General features: G+C 43.4%; 1 protein-coding gene and 1 long non-coding RNA gene across 14 annotated transcripts in view; both read right to left on the bottom strand.

The window, feature by feature from the left end:
* NUMB (NUMB endocytic adaptor protein) overlaps window positions 1–16,035 on the bottom strand; it is a 196,311-nt gene extending 180,276 nt beyond the window's left edge. For 4 of the 13 annotated variants that reach the window (XM_050798734.1, XM_050798739.1, XM_050798747.1 and 1 more), the window contains exon 1: window positions 15,911–16,004. The gene's annotated coding sequence lies outside the window, so the exon portion shown is untranslated. Of the gene's footprint in view, window positions 1–15,910 lie in introns of all 13 variants that reach the window. The other 9 variants (XM_050798735.1, XM_050798742.1, XM_050798740.1 and 6 more) reach the window with 7 other exon arrangements.
* Window positions 16,036–18,701: 2,666 nt separating this feature from the next.
* Window positions 18,702–21,431, bottom strand: LOC126959593 (uncharacterized). The gene is made up of 3 exons (XR_007727571.1): window positions 21,264–21,431; window positions 20,299–20,470; window positions 18,702–19,031 (listed from the first exon to the last, which is right to left on the bottom strand). It is a non-coding gene; the product is annotated as an uncharacterized LOC126959593 (long non-coding RNA).
* Window positions 21,432–23,506: the final 2,075 nt, after the last annotated feature.

The following is a 23,506-nucleotide window of genomic DNA, read 5'->3' as shown; positions in this document are numbered from 1 at the left end:
AGGAGACTGAGGCAGGAGAATCGCGTGAACCTGGGAGGCGGAGGTTGCAGTGAGCCGAGACCACGCCATTGCACGCCAGCCTGGGCAACAAAAGCAAAATTTCACCTCAAAAAAAAAAAAAGTAGAAAAAACAGGCTGAGAGGATTGATTGATTGAGCCGGAGAATTTATCTATCATCCAGGCTGGAGTGCAGTAGCACGATCTCGGCTCACTGCAACCACCGCCTACCAGATCCAAGCAATTCTCCAGCCACAGTCCTCCCGAGTGGTTGGGATTACAGGCGCCTGCCACCACGCCCAGCTAATTTCTTTTGTATTTCAGTAGAGATGGGGTTTCACTGTGTTGCCCTCTCGAACTCCTGAGCTCAAGGCAATCCGCCTACTTCCGCCTCCCAAATTATTTATTTATTTTTGAGACAAAGTCTGGCTCTGTCGCCCAGGCTGGAGTGCAGTGACGCCATCTTGGCTCACTGCAACCTCCGCCTCCCGGGTTCAAGCGATTCTCCTGCCTCAGCCTCCTGAGTGGCTGGGACTACAGGCACACGCTACCTTGCCCGGCCGAGAGCTTTTAAATACGACAAACCTTTTTAAAGGTCAAAATTATTGGCCAGGCACGGTGGCTCACGCCTGTAATTCCAGCACTTTGGGAGGCGGGGGCTGGTGGATCATGACGTCAGGAGATCGAGACCACCCTGGCTAACACGGTGAAACCTGGTTTCTACTAAAAATACAAAAAATTAGCCGAGTGTGGTGGCGGGCGCCTGTGGTCCCAGCTACTCGGGAGGCTGAGGCAGGAGAATCGCTTGAACCCGGGAGGCGGAAGTTGCAGTGAGCCGAGATCATGCCACTGCACTCCAGCCTAGGCAACGGAGCAAGACTCCATCTCAAAAAAAAAAAAAAAAAAGTCAAAATATTTAACTGATCCTCACATGGTAATAGCTGAATTTTCAGCATCCATTGATGGAGAAAATAGTCAAAACACAACCAGAGCTACCCTGTATTGAGGCAAGCCTTTAAAATAAAGATTTTTAAAACTCATCTCAATATTTATTCGAAGAATGAAACTATGTATACATACATACATATGTTTAGAACATGTTGCTTTAGTCTACAGATAATTTTTCTCTAGATCACAAGGTCAAGAGATCGAGACTTTCCTGGCCAACATGGTGAAACCCATCTCTACTGAAAATACAAAAACTAGCCAGGCGTGGTGGCGCACACCTGTAGTCCCAGGTACTCGGGAGGTTGAGGCAAGGGAATCGCTTGAACCCGGGAGGCGGAGGTTGCAGTGAGCCAAGATTGCACCACTGCACTCCAGCCTGGCAACAGAGTGACACTTCATCTCAAAAAAAAATGGTAGGCAATATTTGATAACATATGGATTTAAGAACTCTAGGTAACTGCAGAAAACATCCTCCCCAAACCAAAGACTTGCAGGCAACAAATTGAGAACCACTGATAAAGATACCCAATGCCAAGGAAATTCAATACAGTACTTAAATATTATCTTAAATAAAAGAGGTCAAGCCTAATGAAAATTTATCTAACAGGTTCCCTAGCTAGATTTCGTAATTCAAAAGAATTTAGAGATTAGCTGTAACACTGCTAACCTGGGTGCAGATATTTAAGAATTTACTAGCTTAGGCAACACAGGAGATCCCAACACTACAAAAAAAATTAAAAATTAAGTGGACATGGTGGCATGCATCTGTAATCCGAACTACTCAGGAGGCTGAGGCAAGAGGACTGCCTGAGCCCCAGGAGTTTAAGGCTGCAGTTAGCTATGATGTGCCACTGCACTCCAGCCTGAGTGACAAAGTGAGACCCTGTCTCAAAAAAACAAAACAAAACAAAAAAAACTTACAGCTGATTTATAGCTGGATAAAATAAGGATTCAAGTTTTTCCAGAGATGGACTAGACTGAAAACGTGACAAAGTCAAAAAGAATTCAAGATTCCTTTTCATGTCTAAATGAAGTTTAAATTTCATAGTACAATTTAATATACAAGACTCTTTAGTCCACAAAATAACACAGAGAAAGCTTTCTACCTCCCACCTGCTTCGGTGAAAATGCTGGGTCCTTGCAACAGTAAACGTAGCTAACATTTACTGGGCATTTACTATGAACTAAACATTACGTTAAACTGTTTAACTTTATATGGATTATCTCATATAATCCTCAAAGCCATTTATTTTGAAGATAAGAAAACCAGCAAAAAGAGTTAACTTGCCTAAGGAAGCAGAGGTGAAGGTGAATTCAGGCAATTGGAGTTCTTTTTACCATACCACCTCCTATTAGTTGACATCATAAACTCAGCCCCCAATGTGGGGGAGGGGTTCCATCATTCATCAGTACGTTTATGTAAATCAGAGAATAACAAAAAAGAGAACAGTCCTGACTGCAAAAAATTAACAACTTATGAAGAAATGAAATTTAATATTGCAAAATAACTTTTTCTTTTCCTTTTTTTTTTTTGAGATGGAGTCCCACTCTGTCGCCCAGGCTGGAGTCCAGTGGCATAATCTCAGCTCACTGCAACCTCCACCTCCCAGGTTCAAGTGATTCTCCTACCTCAGCCTCCCGAGTAGCTGGGACTATAAGCACTCACCACCACACCCGGCTAATTTTTGTATTTTTAGTAGAGATGAAGTTTCACTATGTTGGCCAGGCTGGTCTCAAACTCCTGACCTCAAGTGATCCACCTGCCTCAGCCTTCCAGAATGCTGGGATTACAGGCATTAGCCACCATGACCAGACTTACAAAATAACTTTTAAAAAAATCCTTAACATGACAAAATGCCAAACTTCATGGTTTCTAAAATTAGTCTAGAGCATTTTAGGAGGCCAAAGCAGGAGAATCACTTGACGCTAGGAGCTCAAGACTAGCCTTGGCAGCATAACAAGACCTCACATCTTAAAAAAAAAAAAAAAAAATTAATAAATAAACATAAAATTAACTTTGGGAGGCTGAGGCAGAAGGATCACTTGAGCCCAGGAGTTGGAGAGCAGCCTGGGCAATATAGTGAGACCCCATTTCTATTTTTAAATAACTTTTTCAAAAATAAAAATAAGGCCAGGCACAGTGGCTCACACTTGTAATCCCAGCACTTTGGGAGGCTGAGGTGGCAGATCATGAGGTCAGAAGATCAAGACCATCCTGATCAACACAGTGAAACCCAATCTGTACTAAAATACAAAAGATTAGCCGGGCATGGTGGCGCATGCCTGTAGTCCCAGCTACTCAGGAGGCTGAGGCAAGGTAATCGCTTGAACCCAGGAGGTGGAGATTGCAGTGAACCAAGATTGTGCCACTGCACTCCAGCCTGGCAACAGAGCAAGACTCCATCTCAAAAAAAAAAAAAAAAAAAAAAAAAAATAGGCCGGGCGCAGTGGCTCGTGCCTGTAATCTCAGCACTTTGGGAGGCTGAGAAGGGCAGATCATGAGGTCAGGAGTTCGAGACCAGACTGGCCAACATAGTGAAACCCTGTCTCTACTAAAAATACAAAAAGTAGCTGGGCATGGTGGCAGGCGCCTGTAATCCCAGCTACTCAGGCGGCTGAGGCAGGAGAGTCACTTGAACCCAAGAGACAGAGGTTGCCGTGAGCCAAGATCACACCATTGCACTCCAGCCCAGGCGACAGTGCAAGATTCCATCTCAAAAAATAAATGAATAAATAAATATATATATATATAATTAGTCTAGAGTATTACAGAAAGATATTAAGAAATGAACAATAGGCTAAGCACAGTGTCTGACACTTATAATCCCAGCACTTTGGGGGACTGAGGCAGGAGGATCACTAAAAAGGAAAAAAAAAACCAAACAACCCCCAGGCAACATAGAATGACCTCATCTCTACAAAAAAAAAAAAAAAGAACATTTGATGTAACATGTTAACATTTTTACAAATGGCCAGTCATGTAAATGGACATTTACAGTTCATTTTCTTGCCGATATTTTTTTTTTTTTTTTTTTTTTTGAGACAGAGTCTGGCTCAGTCACCCAGGCTGGAGTGCAGTGGCACAATCATGGCTCACTGCAACCCCCTCCACCCTACCCCCAACCCTCGGGTTCAAGTGATTCTCCCACCTCAGCCGGCCCAGTAGCTGGGACAACAGGCATGCACCACCACACCTAGCTACTTTTTTGTATTTTTAGTAAAGACTGGGTTTTGCCATATTGGCCAGGCTGGTATCAAACTCTGAGCTCAAGTGATCCGCCTGCCTCGGCCTCCCAAGTGCTGGGATTACAGGCATGAGCCACCACATCTGGCCTCTAATATTTTCAATATAGTATTTGGGACTGCTGTCCTTGCAAGAGTTAAGGAAGACTTGGCTACTACAGGAAATATCTTTCCTTCATACCACCAATACTAAATAATTTTCAAAAACAAGAATGAATCAACTCTTTAAAATAATCATTCAAAATTATGTTCACTGATGAGATTTGAAGTCCATTACATCATGAATGTGATGGAAATTGTACACCTTTCATCAGAGACAAGAAATAATATAGCTTTTAACAGCTTTATTTTTTTTTTTTTAATTTATAATAGAGATAGGGTCTTACTATGTTGCCCAGGCTTTTATCAAATCCCTAGGCTCAAGCAATTCTCCCTCCTTGGCTCCCAAAGTGCAGGGATTAAAGGCATGAGCCACCACACCAGGCCAATTTTAACACCTTTCTACGAATACAAATTTTTCTTTCATTTGACCAAATCCTTAGCTAAGGAAGATAAAGGGCTTAAATTCTGAGATAAAAACTGTTTCTACTTGAATTGTGAAGATAAATGTATTAACTCTAGGGAAAAATAAACTGGTTCTAACTGGCATTTAGAACTAATTTAAAATCATTAACAATATCAGTAAATAAAATAATTCAATAAAAGCAATAATTTTAATAACAAAATCAGTAAATAATATAATGCTCAATTTTTTTTTCTAGTAGTAGGATTAATGGTTTCCACTGTTGTCACAAACTCACATGTATTTCGAAGAGGACCAGGTACAGTCACATATCTTGGTATCTGAGGGACTCGATCCAGGACCCCATGGATACCAAAATCTGCGGATATCCCAGTTCGTTATGTATAATGGCATAGTACAGTCGGCCCTCTGTATCTGTGGGTCCCACACAGGAGGATTCAACCAATCTTGTATCAAATATTTTTGGAAAAAAAAATGGATGGTTGTAATAAACATGTACATACTTTTCTTTCTTGTCATTATACCCTAACAATACAGTATAACTATTTACATAACGTTTATATTATTTGGTGCAAAAAGTAATTGTGTTTTTGCCATTACTTTTAATGGCAAAAGCTGCAATTACTTTTTGCACCAACCTAATATTATTATAATTAATCTAGAGAAATGATTCAAAGTATACAGGAGAATGTGCGCAGGTTATATGTAAATACTACACCATCTTATATAAGTGACTTGTGCATCTATGGATTTTGGTATATTGGGGTCCTGGAATTAATCCCCCACTGATACCTGTATTTGCATATAATCTGCACATTCTCCCATATACGTTAAATCGTCTCTAGATTACTTTTTAATACCTAATACAATGTAAAAGCTATGTAAATATTTATACTGTATTTATTCGTATTATTTTTATTGTTTTATTTTTATTGGGTTTTCTTTCCAAATATTTTCTATCAACAGCTGGTTGAATCCAAGGATGCAGAATCCACAGATAAAGGCTGACTATGATATGATACACAGCCTGTGACCACACAACAAAATATTAGCTTCATTTACCCCATGTTTCAGTCTAATCCACCAAAATAAACCAACCACAAAAACAAACTGAAGTAGTAAATGTTTAAAATACATGTAATGTTTTGGTGTTTGTTTGTTTTTTGATACAGAGTCTCGCTCTGTTGCCCAGGCTAGAGTGCAGTGGCTCGGCTCACTGCAACCTCTGCCTCCCAAGTTCAAGCAATTCTCCTGCCTCAGCCTCCCGAGTAGCTGGGATTACAGGCATGTACCACCACTCGCAGCTAATTTTTGTATTTTTAGTAAACACAGGGTTTTGCCATGTTGGCCAGGCTGGTCTCAAACTCCTGACCTCAGGTGATCCGCCCACCTTGGCCTCCCAAAGTGCTGGGATTACAGATGTGAGCCACCGCGCCCAGCATTAAAATACATTTAATGTTTTAAAGTCAACTCTGGTTTTCCTAGTTGCCACAATGCATACAATCACAGTATCTGGAATATTAGCCCATTCTAGAAAGAGAAGTCTATATCTAATGTTTTAATTATTAATAATTAACAATTACAATTTGTTGAGTGCCCAGTATGGGCAAAATGCTTTACACTATACAAAATGCTTTTCATTTAATTCTCACCATCGGCCTGATACAGAAGATAGCATAAGCTCCATTTTATGGATGACAAAACTGAATCTAAAAGAAGTTTAATAAACTGCTCAATTAGTAAATTATCGATAAAGTCAAGATTCAAAATCATGGTCACACAATTATAAAACCTGAATTTTGTCCATTCTATCATGCTACCTCCGGACATAAATGATGCTTCTTGAATTTCATAATATGGCAGTTACAAATATATTTCTGTCATCATCAGGCTATTCTATGGTTCTGTGAGATACTAGTTTGGAGGAAAAAAAAGTTTTATCTTGATTAAAGAATACTGGGAGCTAGGCTGGGCGCAGTGGCTCACGCCTGTAATCCCAACACTTTGGGAGGCCAAGGCAGGTGGATCACTTGAGGTCAAGAGTTTGAGACCAGCCTGGCCAACATGGCAAAACCCTGTTTCTACTAAAAATGCAAAAATTAGCCGGGCGTGGTGGCACACGCCTTGTAATCCCAGCTACTCGGAAAGATGACGCAGGAGAATCGCTTGAACCCAGTAGGCAGAGGTTGCAGTGAGCCAAGATCGTGCCATAGCACTCCAGCCTGGGCAACAGAGCGAGACTTCGGCTCAAAAAAAAAAAAAAAAAAAGATACTGGGAGCTAAAATCTCTGTAACAAAGTTGGTTATATTATAAGAAATTAAGTAAATAGCCAGACACAGTGACTTACGCCTGTAATTCCAGCACTTTGGGAGGCCGAAGCAGGAGGATCACTTGAGGCCAGGAGTTCAAGACCAGCCTGAGCAACATGGTAAAACCCCATCTCTACTAAAAATACAAAAAACTTAGCTGGGCATGGTGGTTGGCGCCTATAATCCCAACTACTTGGGAGGCTGAGGCAGGAGAATCGCTTGAACCCAGGAGATGGAGGTTGCAGTAAGCCAAGATTGCGCCACTGCACTCCATCCCAGGCGACAAAGCAGGACTCCGTCTCAAAAAAAAAAAAAAAAAAAAAAACCAACCCTTTGGGAGGCTGAGACAGGCGGATTACGAAGTCAGGAGTTCGAGACCAGCCTGGCCAATATGGTGAAACCCCGTCTCTACTAAAAATACAAACAACTAGCCAGGTGTGGTGGCATGCGCCTGTGCCTGTAGTCTCAGCTATTCAGAAGGCTGAAGCAGGAGTACTGCTTGAACCCATGAGACGGAGGTTGCAGTGAGCCAAGATTGAGCCACTGCACTCCAAGCCTGGGCAATAGAGGGAGACACCATCTGAAAAAAAAAAAACACACAACAAAAATTAGCCAGGCATAGTGGCATGCCCCTGTAGTCCCAGCTACTGGGGAGCCTGACGCAGGACAATTGCTTGAACCCGGGAGGCGGAGATTTCAATGAGCCGAGATCGTGCCACTGCACCCCAGCCTGGGCATCTTTAAATAAAAGAAATTAAGTAAATAAATCTTCACAAATTATCTACATGATACATCGAAATGTACCTGAGATGTACATATGCACAAGTGACTAGACAAAAGTATCACTATTACTTTTCCAAAGTCAAAGTTAACCAAGGGTAATCTTAAATAAAGTTACAAATTTAGCTGATTTATGTGTCCCTGGTTGCCCCAGCTTTGCCTTTATTCAGAGCTAAGCACTATTCTACAGTTTTTCCCTCTTCTTCCCTAATTAAACTAGAAATGTTCCAAATTAACTATAATTCACCTTAATATAATCAAGTTACCATAATTAAGATTTCGCTGTCCTACTCAGATAATTGAAGACTTTGATCTTGGTTAAAAGAATGTAAGATAGCCTGAGCACGGTAGCTCCTGCCTGTAATCCCAACACTTTGGGAGGATTGCCTGAGTTTAGGAGTTTAATAAGACCCTGTCTCTACCCAAAAACAAAATTGGCCAGGCGTGGTGGCTCACATCTAGAATCCCAGCACTTTGGGAGGCCAGGGTGGATGGATCACCTGAGGCCAGGAGTTCAAGACCAGCCTGACCAAAATGGTGAAACCCCGTCTTTACTAAAAATGCAAAAATTAGCAGGGTGTGGTAGCGCACACCTGTAATTCCAGCTACTCAGGAGGATGAGGCAGGAGAATCGCCTGAACCCAGGAAGTGGAGGCTGCAGTGAACCAAAATCACACCACTGTACTCCAGCCTGGGCAACAAGAGCAAAACTCTGTCTCAAAAAAAAAAAAAAAAAAAAAGAACTGGGCATGCCTGTAGTCCCGGCGACTGGAGAGGCTGAGGCAGGAGGATCACCTGAGCCCAGAATGTTGAGGCTACAGTGAGCTGAGACCATGCCACTGCACACTCCCGCCTAGGCAAAAGAGCAAGACTCTGTCTCAAAAAAAAAAGGAATGTAATTTATCAGCAAACAAGTGGGGAGAAACAGGGTTTTCGTGGGTAGAGAGGGGGAAGTCACTGAACATTAATTACTAATATAGCAACTCCTTGGTTAATCCATTTAAGATGACTAGGGGGTCTCTTCCTAATCCCATACTCCACTAGAGAGGACAAGTGGGAAAGGTTGGACTAGTTAAGGTTGCTGGGGACCTCCCAAGAGCTGCAGAAGCAGAGATAAGACGAGCCTTCTTCTAAATCCACATGGTCCTTCCAAGGCTTTCATCCTCCAGGACTACCACTTCTCAGTCTACTTACTTGCCTTCTGACATGCTTTCTTGAGGGGAAGAAAACAAAGGAAGAGTAATAACAAGCAGCAGAAACTGCAAAAAATGAAAAATAAGTCCATGGATGTTGCAAATAGAATCATCCTCCTTTACATATGTCACTCCAGGAAAACTGCCAAGAACCACTCACTCCTCTAGATACACTTCCTGCAGATCCTCCAGACTCCTCCCTTAAGCACGTCAGTATTCTCTTTATTCTCTCTTCATTTCCATCCTCCTTTTGCCCCAAGATTTCGAAGTGCATTTTTTTATGGTTTTTGTTTTGTTTTGTTTTGTTTGAGACGGAGTTTCTTGTTGCCCAGGCTGGAGTACAATGGCGTGATATCGGCTCACTGCAACCTCCACCTCCTGGGTTCAAGTGATTCTCTTGCCTCAGCCTCTTGAGTAGCTGGGATTACAGGAATGCGCCACCATGCCCGGCTAATTTTGTATTTTTAGTAGAGACAGGATTTCTCCATGTTGGTCAGGCTGGTCTCAAACTCCTGACCTCAGGTGATCCGCTTGCCTCAGCCTCTCAAAGTGCTGGGATTACAGGCCTGAGTCACCGTGCCCAGCCTCAAAGTGCATGTTTTATAATCTCCAAAATATATGGCAATATTGTACCTAGTATTTAATGATATCCTATTGATCATTACCTGTGTGTTGCAGCTGAACATACATCCTAAAGCCTTGTATAGTATTTCTACATGTTATGATAAAATCTGTAATATGTTACATTACTAAAACAAATTTTCTTGTTGTTGTTTTTTTTTTCCAAGACAGTCTTACTTTGTCACCCAGGCTGGAGTGCAGTGGCGTGATCTTGGCTCACTGCAACCTCCGCCTCCTAGGTTCAAGCAATTCGCCTGCCTCAGCCTCCCAAGTAGCTGGGACTACAGTCGTGTGCCACCACACCCAGCTAATTTTTTGTGTTTTTAGTAAAGATGGGGTTTCACTGTGTTAGCCAGGATGGTTTCGATCTCCTGACCTTGTGATCAGTCTGCCTTGGCCTCCCAAAGTGCTGGAATTAAAGGCGTGAGCCGCCACACCCAGCCCCTTAAATAAATTTTCTTTGCCACTAAAGGATGTACTATAATGTCAAGATTTAAAAAATAAGATACCAAAATTTTTTTTAATTTAAGGGGTATATTGTTTTATTTCTCCCCAACCCTATCAAGAAAACATAAAAGGAGGCCGGGCGCGGTGGCTCAAGCCTGTAATCCCAGCACTTTGGGAGGCCGAGACGGGCAGATCACGAGGTCAGGAGATCAAGACCATCCTGGCTAACACGGTGAAACCCCGTCTCTACTAAAAAAAATACAAAAAACTAGCCGGGTGAGGTGACAGGCGCCTGTAGTCCCAGCTACTCAGGAGGCTGAGGCAGGAGAATGGCGTAAACCTGGGAGGCGGAACTTGCAGTGAGCTGAGATCCGGCCACTGCACTCCAGCCTGGGCAACACAGCGAGACTCCGTCTCAAAAAAAAAAAAAAAAAAAAGAAAAAGAAAACATAAAAGGAGGGAGGGAGAAAGGGAGAGGGGGAAAGGCTGAAGAACTATTAGGTACTATGCTTACTACCTGGGTGACAGGACCAATCATACCCCAAACCTCAGCATCACAGAATATAGCCATATAACCTACCTGCATATGTACTCTCAGGATCTAAACTAAAAGTTGGATTTTTTTTAAAAAAAAAAAGGGAAAAAATCAGAGTTCAGAAATCTGCAGAATTCAAGATCTATTCTCTAGAAATCAAAACCTGTTACACACAATAGATGTGTTTTGGCAAGTCCAAAATAAAATGTAGCTTTTCAAGTACTCTATTATATAAAATACTTTCTTAAAGATAATTAGTTTAGGAAGTTTTGAAGCAAACTAAAAAACTACATATACAGGTTTTATACTTTTACAGAACTAGATTTTCAGTTACCCACATTTCTATTAGAATTTATTGTACAGCGAGTTGGAGAGCAGGGAGCAGAAAAGTAGATCAGAGACTTATAAAAATAAGACAAGACTTCTCTGAAATAGAAAATAAACTTAATTGGCCGGGCGCGGTGGCTCAAGCCTGTAATCCCAGCACTTTGGGAGGCCGAGACGGGCGGATCACGAGGTCAGGAGTTCGAGACCATCCTGGCTAACACGGTGAAACCCCGTCTCTACTAAAAAATACAAAAAACTAGCCGGGCGAGGTGGCGGGCGCCTGTAGTCCCGGCTACTCGGGAGGCTGAGGCAGGAGAATGGCGTAAAAACCCGGGAGGCAGAGCTTGCAGTGAGCTGAGATCCGGCCACTGCACTCCAGCCTGGGCAACACAGCGAGACTCCATCTCAAAAAAAAAAAAAAAAAAAGAAAAAAAGAAAATAAACTTAATTAACTAGTGTTAATTGAACTTCCACTTTTTAAAATCACTTACCTAAATAAAACTTCAATATGTGAAACTGAATCTCACTAAATAGCATAGTTAGGAGCACATAGTTTCTTTGGGATTTAAAGCCCACCATTTATTCAACTACAGATAACCAAATCCCACTGTAAAATTATTTGCGTAATCAAAGCTATTCCTAGATAAGTATAATCAGATGAATAATAAGTCCACCTATTAAAACCAGGTAATCAAACGGCCCAATGTTCTCAATTACAAAGAATGAACTTTTCTATTTGTCATACGCTCAATTTGGATTTCTCATTCTTCCATCATTTGGTGTAGAACTGAATGATCTAGGCCGGGCGCGGTGGCTCAAGCCTGTAATCCCAGCACTTTGGGAGGCCGAGACGGGCGGATCACGAGGTCAGGAGTTCGAGACCATCCTGGGTAACACGGTGAAACCCCGTCTCTACTAAAAAATACAAAAAACTAGCCGGGCGAGGTGGCGGGCGCCTGTAGTCCCAGCTACTCGGGAGGCTGAGGAAGGAGAATGGCGTAAACCCGGGAGGCGGAGCTTGCAGTGAGCTGAGATCCGGCCACTGCACTCCAGCCTGGGCGACAGAGCGAGACTCCGTCTCAAAAAAAAAAAAAAAAAAAAAAAAAAAAAAAAAAAAGAACTGAATGATCTATATAAATGTACCATGACTTATTTTTATTTTTTTATTTTTTTTTGAGACGGAGTCTCGCTCTGTCGCCCAGGCTGGAGTGCAGTGGCCGCATCTCAGCTCACTGCAAGCTCCGCCTCCCGGGTTCACGCCATTCTCCTGCCTCAGCCTCCCGAGTAGCTGGGACTACAGGCGCCCGCCACCTCGCCCGGCTAGTTTTTTGTATTTTTTAGTAGAGACGGGGTTTCACCGTGTTAGCCAGGATGGTCTCGATCTCCTGACCTCGCGATCCGCCCGTCTCGGCCTCCCAAAGTGCTGGGATTACAGGCTTGAGCCACCGTGCCCGGCCTGTACCATGACTTAAACAACAACTCTAGTGGTAGGAATAATCCACTGAACTCAATGCAAGAAACGAAAAGCTTTCCTTCTTGAAACTTATGTCACAGAAAAAAAGTAGTAAATTTATTTTGTGAAAAGACTGTATCTGCTTTAGAACTCACACATGCAATGGTTATATGCCTTGCAGTCTTCCAAATGAAAATAAAAATTTTAAGGAAATATAATCTGAAATAAAACTGATTTTTGAGAGAGAAAAAAATAATCCAAAAATCCTGATTGAAAGCTATATCAACAGTTTCTTCACAATTTCATAAAACATTAATGAAGGGGTTACATAATCCCCTGGATTAAAGATTTTAAAGAAAGCTGCAAGGATCTCTTTCAGTTTTCAATACTGCTTCCTCTGTTCTTAACAGCCATAAAAACAGATCTAAATCAACTCCTAAATATAAACCATCTAGCTTTCAATGGAAGAAAAATCAAACCAAGTACAGATAAAACATACATATTCTTTTTAAAAACACACTGCAAATTACATTTAGGTTCCTCAAACAAGTTTACAACATGTACCACATCCAGTTTATTCTCAAGGGAGAAAACCATCAAAACAAAAGCTCCCGCTTAATAAATGATTTACTTTGTAGTTAAGCCTCTATCCCAGGTGCATTTTGCTGTGACATATTATTACTATTTCTTTTCTCTACAAAGACCTAGAAATTGTATATCTAGTTCCTTTAAAAATATCTGTATATGTTTTATATTAGTGTAAGGACAAGAAATACTTAATATTTTTACTCTCTAAAAAGGAAATATCTTTTCATTTTTCTTTTTCGCAATGTTTCTTCCTTTGTTTTTGCTTATTTTCTATACATGACATTTTCTCAAGCCAGTCCATTTCAGTGTTGTTTACTGTCAATATGTCTGTGTATACTCAGGTTTTTACAAACAATGCTTTACAGTACAGTGATAAAAAAAGAAAGGGTGAACAACAGGGCACAAGTGAAACAAAAGCGGACCACATCTGAGACACACCATTCAATTTCTCTGCCTCAAATTCCCTTAAGTTCTCATGCCAAAGATTCTCAATATCCAAAAAAGTTCCAGAGTCAGAGGCATAACACAATATGTGACAAGACAAACACAGGAGGAACCAAATCAGAAACTGAAGAAATTTAATGGAATGTAATACAAGAGTTTCACTCTTGTTGCCCAGACTGAGTGCAATCTGTGATCTCAGCTCACTGCAACCTCCGCCTCTGGGGTTCAAGCAATTCTCCAGCCTCAGCCTTCCAAGTAGCTGGGATTACAGGCATGCGCCACCATGCTCGGTTAATTTTGTGTTTTTATTAAAGACGGGGATCTCACCATGTTGGTCAGGCTGATCTTGAACTCCTGACCTCAAGTGATCCACTCACCTTGGCCTCCCAAAGTGCTGGGATTACAGGCTTGAGCCACCGCGCCCAGCTTTCAGACTTTTTTAACTCTGAGAAATATATTTTATCCTTTGGCCAGGAACTCAAAAAAAGAAATACACTTTACACTGTGACTTAGTACATACATGTAGGAGAAAAGTTTCCCAAAACAATACTTTTCCTTACCAAATGCAATGTCAGTTTATTCTGTTCTACATTTTATTTTCAATGCTGGTAAAAACTCACAACATTGATTTTGTAAATTACTAATAAATCACAATCCACAATTTGAAAAACACAGGCTTAAAAATGGGTATCCTTTATAATAGGATCTTTTGGGCAATTTGCCTCTACCTGTCCCTTTAGCAGGATTGGCAGGTATTTTAAAGTTGTTACCATTATTACCGGTTTCATTAAAGTAAGTGGTTCTTAAAATGTGGTCCTCTGACCAACGTGATCATCATTTGAGATAAATACAAATTATTGGGCCCCACCCCAGACCTACTGAAACCCCCAGGTGGGGCCAAGCAATCTACAGTTTACCAAGCCCTCCAGGTGATTTTGATGCAAGCTAATATCTGGGAGCCACCCCATTGAAGAAATCAGGTCTTTATCTTCTATTTAACAATCCAGTACACGCTACTATGTGCCACTCACTATCCTAAAAGCTCTACAAGTACTGACAAGAAAAAAAAAAAAACACCTTATAAAGTAGGAACTATTACTGTTAGTATTCTGATGAGGAAACTGCACAGAAACTTAGCTAAGTGGTAGAACTCAAACTCCTTTTCAATTTAGCCGAGTATGCCTATCCTCTTTCTGATCAAGTATCTACTTCTACTCCTTTAGTTCAGCTACTCCTCCCCTTTTCCCTCTCAAATTCCCCACCCTGTCAATGAACCTATTTCCTAATATTACTGCCATCGTCCTAAAACAAATTTCTTTTCTAAAACAAGTCACTTAACCTTGCTTTTAGGAGTTTTTCTTTGGTCCTAGATGTCATCTTGGTATTATGAAACTGAAGTTTCTTCTATTTCTGAAGACCTGTGAACCTATATGGCTCCACTGTTAATTTCTCATATATCTACTGTCCTAGCCAGTTCCACGAAACCATTGCTCTCTCCTCGGGCAACTTACTTTCTCTACCTTATCTACTACTCCCTCCTATAGGGATTCTCCCCCACCTCCGTTCATCTCCGTCCCATTTTGCAGGACTCCTCTCCAACCGAGGGAACTTCCACTTCCTGCTGGCTCCTCACCCCGGTCTCAAACCCGAGCCACTCCTCCAGGACTTCTTTCCTGGTCCCCTAGGGATCCTTAGACCCAGAAGCGGCCAGGCCAGTTGTGTCTCTCATCCCAGTTCAGCTATGGGGGCGCAGGGCGCTTCGGTTCCTCCCCCAGGCGGTGCAAGATCGCTATTTGTCAGACTCTCCGAAGACCCGCTGCTCCTCATCTCCCCAGGAGCCCCCTCCCTTGGACAGCCGCTTTTCTCACGAGGGTCCCCAACCCCCTCCGAGCATTTCCTCAGACGCCCCTACTTGGAGCAAGTCTGCTCCCTGTCACCCAGGACCCCAGCCACCCTCGGCCTTCCTACCTCCCTCGGACTGGGGCCACTCCCAGTTCCCCTGCCGCCCACCCCCCACCCCGCTCTCTCCACACGGGCCGCGGCCGGGCTTCCCGGGTTCCCCTTCTCCCTGACACCCAAGCCGTCCTGGGTATTCCCGACACACCCCGCCCTCGGAGCAGGTCGTTACAGGTCACCCCCTTCTCTGGGACCCTGGCCGCTTCCGTTTCCTCAGATAACCTACTCCCCACACACTGGCCGCCGGTCAGCGCCCCAGACCGGAGCAGCTGGACGTCCCAAGGGACCTCCTGCCCTGACCCGCGTGGGTCCGGCCCTAGCCTACCTTCCTCGGGAGAACTCCGCAGCCAGAAGCCCAGCCATTCTCCCCGTAGCCCAGTCAGCGCGAACTCGCCGCCACCCCCGCCGCCTCCGCCCTGGCCCCGGCCCCGGCCCAGACCCGAAGTCCAGGCCCCCTTCCTCCGACCTCCGCCTGCGAAGTGCTGAGCTGGAGATTCCGCCCCGCGACGGCCACCAGTTCTCTTACCCGCGTTACCGGCACTCACCTGCCGCTGCCCCCGACCAACTCAAGCGCCACTGCCTCTACCTCGGCCGCCAGTGGCCACCAAGCGCCACCACCTCCCCCATGACAACAGGCCCACCCTCTTTCATACTTCTAACCTATCCATTGGATAATGGGGCGGCAGCTCTCCTCTCTGATTGGCTTAATTTACCCGCCCGTCATCGCTCTTTACCGCCCCTTTTCCTAAAACCGGTATTCGCCCCCGCCCGGACCTGGAGCGTCCTAGCCCAAGCTTTAGTTGTAATTGGTTGAGGGTTGGGCAATTCGAAGTTATGATAGGCTGCTAAAAGTGTCTGTTAAGCTAACTGGCAAGAGATGTGACGGCTAAGGTTGATTCACGCTTGTGCATGGTTTGGTTGCGCAGTGGAAGCAAAGGAGGGGTAGACGCTCACATCCGTGGTTACCCGGGAAGGGTTAACTCTTTGTTGTAGAGTTTTCTCTGTAAACTCTTCCGCTTCTCCAGCTCCCTTCCTGCAAGGAGAAGCTTATCTCTGCTAGCTTTACTCATAGGGGTAGTACTTACAAAACACCAACAGCAGAGGTTGTGTTTAAGTAGTGTTTCCAAGCCCTTGGGAGAAAGGTATCAGAGAGATAAAAAATGTCCCCTTCTTTTCTTTGGTCTCAATGCACCCAGTTTCATTGAAGTTCTTTCCAGGCGCCTCCATGCTAAAGGGCAAAGCGCAAACTTTCAATTTAGCAGAAATCAGTTAACTTCGGTTGCAATTGTAAATGTCGTCAATAAACTGAAGTGGCGTATTGAGAGTTCTCCAGCTTCCAGATCCACTCCTGGCTGACCCCTGCCAATTGACCAGTCATTAGCAACTTTCTTTCTTTTTTTTTTTTTTTTTTTTTTTTTTTTTTTTTTGAGACGGAGTTTCTTGTTGCCCAGGCTGGAGTGCAATGGCGCTATCTCGGCTCATTGCAACCTCCGCCTCCCAGGTTCAAGCGATTCTCCTGCCTTAGCCTCCCGAGTAGTTGGGATTATAGGCATGAGTCGGGGTTTCTCCATGTTGGTCAGGCTGGTCTCGAACTCCCAACCTCAGTTGATCCGCCGGCCTCAGCCTCCCAAAGTGCTGGTATTACAGGCGTGAGCCGCCACGCCGGGTTCGCAACTTTCTAATAAGCGGGCCACAATATATATACCCTTGTGATGCTCTGGAAATGAGAATTCTGCTTCCCCCCACCTCTCACTGCCACTTTGTTTTTCTGTTCAGCAGTTCTTAAATAGCCCTACTAGCTTTAGATACTTTAAAAGCTTCTCTCTCTCTCTCTTTCTTTTTTCTAAACCTCTCTTCCTAGCAGTCTAAATTAGGGCCATTGAATGAATTGCCGGGTTGTGTGTGTGTGTGTGTGTGTATGTGTATGTGTTTCCCCTCACTTGGCACAATGCACAAGAATAAATGATTGCATTTTTTATTCACTTGGGTACAAATCACAGTAGGCATTTTTGAGAAATCTGGTGTTGCTATAAAAACTCTTGTGCTCCTAGAAATATATTCATCATTAGCTTTTTGCTTTTCTTTTTTTTTTTTCCACCCACTTTTCCTGCTCCTAAATAACGAAATGCTGGTCTGATTACTCTTTCAATTTCTAAATCAGATTTAAATGTACCTTCTCACAACTTCACCTATGATACATAAACCCATGGGCCATGAAACATAACACCCAGGGATAGGTTAAGACACCGTCAGGCCGTGAAGTGGCTCACGCCTGTAATCCCAGCACTCTGGGAGGCCAAACTGGGCAGATCACCTGAGGTCAGGAGTTTGAGACCATCCTGGCCAACATGGTGAAACCCCTGTCTCTACAGATCGTGCCACTGCACTCCAGCCTGGGCAACAGAGTGAGACTCTGTCTTAAAAAAAAAAAAAAAAAAAAAAAAAAAAAAGACACTGTCGGCCGGGCGCGGTGGCTCAAGCCTGTAATCCCAGCACTTTGGGAGGCCGAGATGGGCGGATCACGAGGTCAGGAGATCGAGAGCATCCTGGCTAACACGGTGAAACCCCGTCTCTAGTAAAAAAAATACAAGAAAACTAGCCGGGCGAGGTGGCTGGCGCCTGTAGTCCCAGCTACTCGGGAGGCTGAGGCAGGAGAACGGCATAAACCCGGGAGGCGGAGCTTGCAGTGAGCCGAGATCCGGCCACTGCACTCCAGCCTAGGCAACAGAGCGAGACTCGTCTCAAAAAAAAAAAAAAAAAGACACTGTCAAGGAGGCATTCCCCTCAAGGATGTGGACTTTGGAAATTTTGTGCTTTGTCCCTTTCTTCTTTCTGCTAACTCTATGTCTCATATTTCTTCTATTTACTAACCTCCTTGTTCTTTGCAGAGCAAGTTACAAGGAGTCTAAAACTGTATGGTTTATTATTCAGAAAAATATTGTCTATTTTCTAGCCTATATTTTTAGTCAAGTTTAAATAAAGTACATACTTCTATCACCAAACTAAGCAGAAATTATTCCTCCAGTAACTATACATAACAATAAAGTGCCTTTTCCTAGTTATTTTCCGGAACTTTCCTCCCCCTCCTCTCTTCCTCACCTTCCAATTTAGAAATAACCTCCCATTCAATTCAATGACTCACAAAAAGCCTGTGAAAGGAAAGTGGAAAAGCCAAAATAACTTAGAGATGTCTGAATCATTCAATTGAAGGAAAGATCAGACATTGACCATGATAAGAAAGACGCCAAGACATAAGGCAAGCCTGAGCTAACATCCCATAACATATGAAGTAATGCAAATGTGAAGATGCCCCAAGAAAAAGCAAATACCAGTATGTCCTTTTACACAGCCTTTTAATGTATCACCAGCAGCTTGCTTCTCTCTAGTCTTGGCAGTGTGCCGTGCTACCAATTTTAGAGCAAGTTAGAAGACAATTAATGTCCTGACAGATAGGAAACAATAACGTCATAGCAGGGCATGACCCTTATTATGGTACTTTGGGTAATAATGGCTCTTGCACAGCCATAGTGACTAGGTGCCGTAGAGAACATAGAATTAGGCCAGCCTTGTTCAGTGGACTTGCCATCTAAGTTTAGGAACGCAGCAAAATTACTATCACAAAACTAGGTGGAAAATTGTCACAAAAGTCAGCCGCTATTTCATACGCTAAAAAAAAGAAAAAAGAAAAAAAGCATGCATAAACGCTTTTGCTCATACACACACATCTATCATTCCTGTTCTTTGTGAATATCAGTTAAGAAAGGACATATAAAATAAATACATTACAACCCAGTAAGAAGTGGGAAAACCTTAAGGAAGGTTTTAAGGAACATGCCTTGAAATAACAGAAGGCTATTGTGTTATCAAAGACTGTGCAATACCGGAGGGGTTATTGCTTGTATCCTACATTTTGCTTTCACGTGCACAAGGTAACCCTATCATGTAATTACTCCATCCAGCTTTTCTCTTTTCTTTCCTGTGTTTTGTGCTTCTCCACCATTCTCAGGGCTCCCTCTCAGAAAGCAAGAACACTGGAGTCTGGGAGTCTGCAGCTTCATGTTGCATGGCTGGCTGTGGAGGTCCTGCAGATGGTATCTGTTCAGAGCCACTTGGGCACGACCAAAATGGCAGGTACCCTCGGGGCAAAAATAGCGTTTATAAATCCCAATTAAGCAGAAAACAGAGGACTCAGAGAGATGTCCAATATCTGAGGAGTGATATAGTGTGCCTTGGGCTTTCCTGTATACTAATGCTGTTTCTCCTGCTCTTTCATAATGTCACTTTTCAAGGAAGAAGAATCCAAGTCTCCTTCCATTTCTATTTTAGCCCACAGGGGCAGTCTCACTAGAGAAAGGATCCATTTTTTACTTTTGGATTTTTTTCCTTTGGATTCTACGCACGATTCCAATTCCAACTAGATTAGAGAAATAAACAACCGGTGGAGAAGAAAATCACTCAGATAGCAGACAAGGGCCAGAGCTGCCTGCCACTAGCAGTTGGAGGCAAGCCAAAATATTTGATAAGACGTAGTTTCCTGAGTTAGGGATCCCTGAGGGTGGAGGCTGACAAAGATGAAGGGATTAGAGAGAAAGGGAGGGAAAAGGAGGGAAGAGGAGGAGATGAGGGGGCAGGAGAGAAAAGGGTAAGAAAAGCTAGAAAAACAGTCAAGAAGCCCAATCAGAGTGCTGAGCCAGCTTACCGTCCTGCCTCGCCTACCTCCTACTGCCACCCATGTGGACTTTACACCAGGTTGCATAATTATACCAGCAAAATGCAGACTCTGCCACTGGTTAAAAGGGAAAGCATGCCAGGCTCCAGCCTATGGGACCGTTGTTCTGCTGCCACCTGGAAATCCTCCCAGAGCTCAAAGCCTGCTGCTCTGGGCAAAGCTGACAAGGAAGGACGGATTCATGCAGCCAACCAAGGAGCATACCTCCGTTTGATTTCCTTAAGGTGACCACTGGCAAAAAGCACTGGCTAAACAAAGGGAGACTATCTGGGAGAAGGTGTTTTTACCCTTTCAAGCTGGGGTGCTTTCACCACAGGGAAGTGCTGCGCTGCTTTCCACGCTGGAACAAGGCACTGTGGTTTCAAAGTTCAAGGCTCTGTTTCAGGGATGGGAAGAAAAAAAAATCAGTGAAAGGAGGTGTTCTGGTCTCTCGGGCAGAACCATTTGTTATCTGATTCCAGAGCTCGTGTAATTTTTAAATACCACGCTATGCCTTTTCATTACTAAATGCATTCATTTTCATCCTCAAGAAAAGTGTATGCCCCCTTCCACCTGCTTTACATATTGTGGGTAAGATGGCTTGAGTGCTTGTAAAAATGGATGGACTGTAGCTCTCAGTTCTGCCATTGTGCTATTGACTGGAGCTCCTGGTTACTATCACCAGATCTATGGGTGGATCAACCATTCTTCTGCAGCAGGGAGTGGACCCACTGAAAGCACTTAACACCATTTAAACTTTTGTCCATCTCTGTTTTACATGCACACAAAGAGTTTCCTGGAAACATGGCTACACTCCAAGGATTTCAGAGAATAGAATTCTTCTAGAACTGCAGTGTCCCAATCACTTGGAACCTCATCAGAAAGCAGACTTAAACTCAGAACCTAGAACCTAGAACGTAATATGTTCCAAAAGCTTTGGCTCTGCCATTTACCGACTGTGTAATTTGGAGAACATTGATTCATCACCCTAAAGCTTCGTTTTCTTCATCTATAAAATGAGATATGTATTAGCTATCTTGTCTTGCATAACAAATTACCCAAAACTCAGTAGCTTAAAACAACATTTATCATCTCAGTTTCTGTGGGTCAACCCTCTGGCTTTGGGTCTCTTATAAGACCACAGTCATCTCAAGCTCACCTGGAACAGATCTGCTTCCTACCTCACTCACCTGGTTATTGTTGGCAGGACTCACTTCCTAAAGCCTTGGTTCCCCAGGAGCTGTTGGCCAAAAGCCTTCCTTGGTGCCCTGCCTCAATGACCTCTTCGTAGAGCATCTCACAACATGGCAGCTTACTTCATCAGTGCAAGCAAGCAAGAGTAACAGAGAGGGCTCACCAGAGAGAGTAATAGCAAAACAGAAGGCACAGTCTTTTGTAATCCAATCACAGATGTGACATCCCATCACTGTTGCCACATCCTGTGAGTTAGTAGTAAGTCATTACGTCCAGCCCACACTCAAGGAGATTACACAAGGATGTAAAGACCAGCAAGAGGATCAGTCGGAGCTATTTTAGAAGCAGCCTACTCTAAGATTATAATAATATCTAGGGTTTGTTTAAAATTTAAATTTGAGATTACATGGCGGCAGCTACTTGGGAGGCTGAGGTGGAAGGCTCACTTAGGCCAGGGGCGTTTGAGACCAGCTTGGGCAACATAGTGAGACTCCTCCATCTCTTAAAAAAAAAAAAAAAAGAAAGAAATATATGTGTTTATTTTTAAATATACAAAAATCAAATTAGAGAATATGTTCAATTCAGAGCCAGCATGTTATGTAATATATAACTGTTATATATAATAACTATTATTACCATTAATATTATTATTGAGTATATAGTGGCTGGTTTTCTCCCCTAGCTCCTAGAAAGAACCCTTTTATGAGGAGTAAATGAAATAATATATATAATTCAGGACCCTGACATGTAACAAATGCTCAATAATCATTAGTTATTGTTAACTAATGCCGGGCGCCGTGGCTCACGCCTGTAATCCCAGCACTTTGGGAGGCCGAGGCAGGCGGATCACGAGGTCAGGAGATCGAGACCATCCTGGCTAACACGGTGAAACCCTGTCTCTACTAAAAATACAAAAAAATTAGCTGGGCATGGTGGCGGACACCTGTAATCCCAGCTACTCAGGACGCTGACGCAGGAGAATGGCGTGAACCTGGGAGGCGGAGCTTGCAGTGAGCTGAGATGGCACCACTGCACTCTAGCCTGGGAGACAGTGAGACTCCGTCTCAAAAAAAAAAAGAAAAAAAAATTATTAAAAAACGTGTGATATTTGATACTCTCTCCAAGCTACTGGAAGGAAATACTATGAACTCTCATTACTTTTCCAGGGTGGCCTTATTTCCATATATTTTGTACAGTTTTTCCATTAGCACCCTATACTCACCAGAGCACAATTCCAGATTTGGGGTTCATAAAATATGACCACCAAAGCCATAACACAGTCTAATTTCCTGCCTGCCCTATACCAAGAAGGGTATTCCCAAAACCAGTAAAATGGGCTAATTATGGCCGCACCTCCTACATGCACATGAGCCTGGCCCTAATCAGAATCCAGAGAGAAGGGATTGTGCCTGGGAGAATGACCAGAGACTTGGCTATGTGACCTATGTCTCTTTCAAAATATGGTCATCATTGTGCAGTCTACTGAGTCAATCCTCAACTAAGAATGAGAGAAAGAGGGACCTACACATTGCCTACAGATGGGATAAGAGTGTCCAAGAAGACGTTTTCACACCTGGGTTGGAAGTAGTAAGAACCGATAAAAATAAAGAGCAATTTTGCAATTAGAAAGTTGGAAGAGAGAGTCCAGTTTGCAACATGAAAGAAAGATCACTAAGAGGCTGGAGTCACCCTTAAGGCCTGGGTTGAAACTGTCTTCCTTATAAAGGTGGAGGATATTGAGGGTTGGCCTGTGGCCAGGAAAAATGAGGAACTATAATCAAGAAAACCCCATTATTTTGGCCTTGAGTCATTTTCAGGGCTCACCCACAATTATTACATAAGAAAGACAGAAAAAACAAAAACCTCCTAAAGTGTAAATGATCCTTAAACTAAAAACACTGTAGAAATACAAAGATCCAGGCTGGGTGTGGTGGCTCATGCCTGTAATCCCAGCACTTTGGGAGGCTGAGGCGGGCAGATCACCTGAGGTTGGGAGTTCGAGACCAGCCTGACCAACATGGAGAAAACCCGTCTCTACTAAAAATACAGAATTAGCCAGGCGTGGTTGCACATGCCTGTAATCCCAGCTACTTGGGAGGCTGAGGCAGGAGAATCACTTAAACCTGGGAGGCGGAGGTTGCGGTGAGCCAAGATAGCACCATTGCACTCCAGCCTGGGCAACAAGAGCGAAACAATGTCCAAAAAAAACGCCGGGCGCGGTGGCTCACGCCTGTAATCC

Source organism: Macaca thibetana, chromosome 7, assembly GCF_024542745.1.
Source record: "Macaca thibetana thibetana isolate TM-01 chromosome 7, ASM2454274v1, whole genome shotgun sequence".
In the NCBI taxonomy this organism is placed as follows: Eukaryota; Metazoa; Chordata; class Mammalia; order Primates; family Cercopithecidae; genus Macaca; species Macaca thibetana.
The sequence above is the reverse complement of the archived record's forward strand: the minus strand, read 5'-3'. Positions and strand labels throughout refer to the sequence as shown.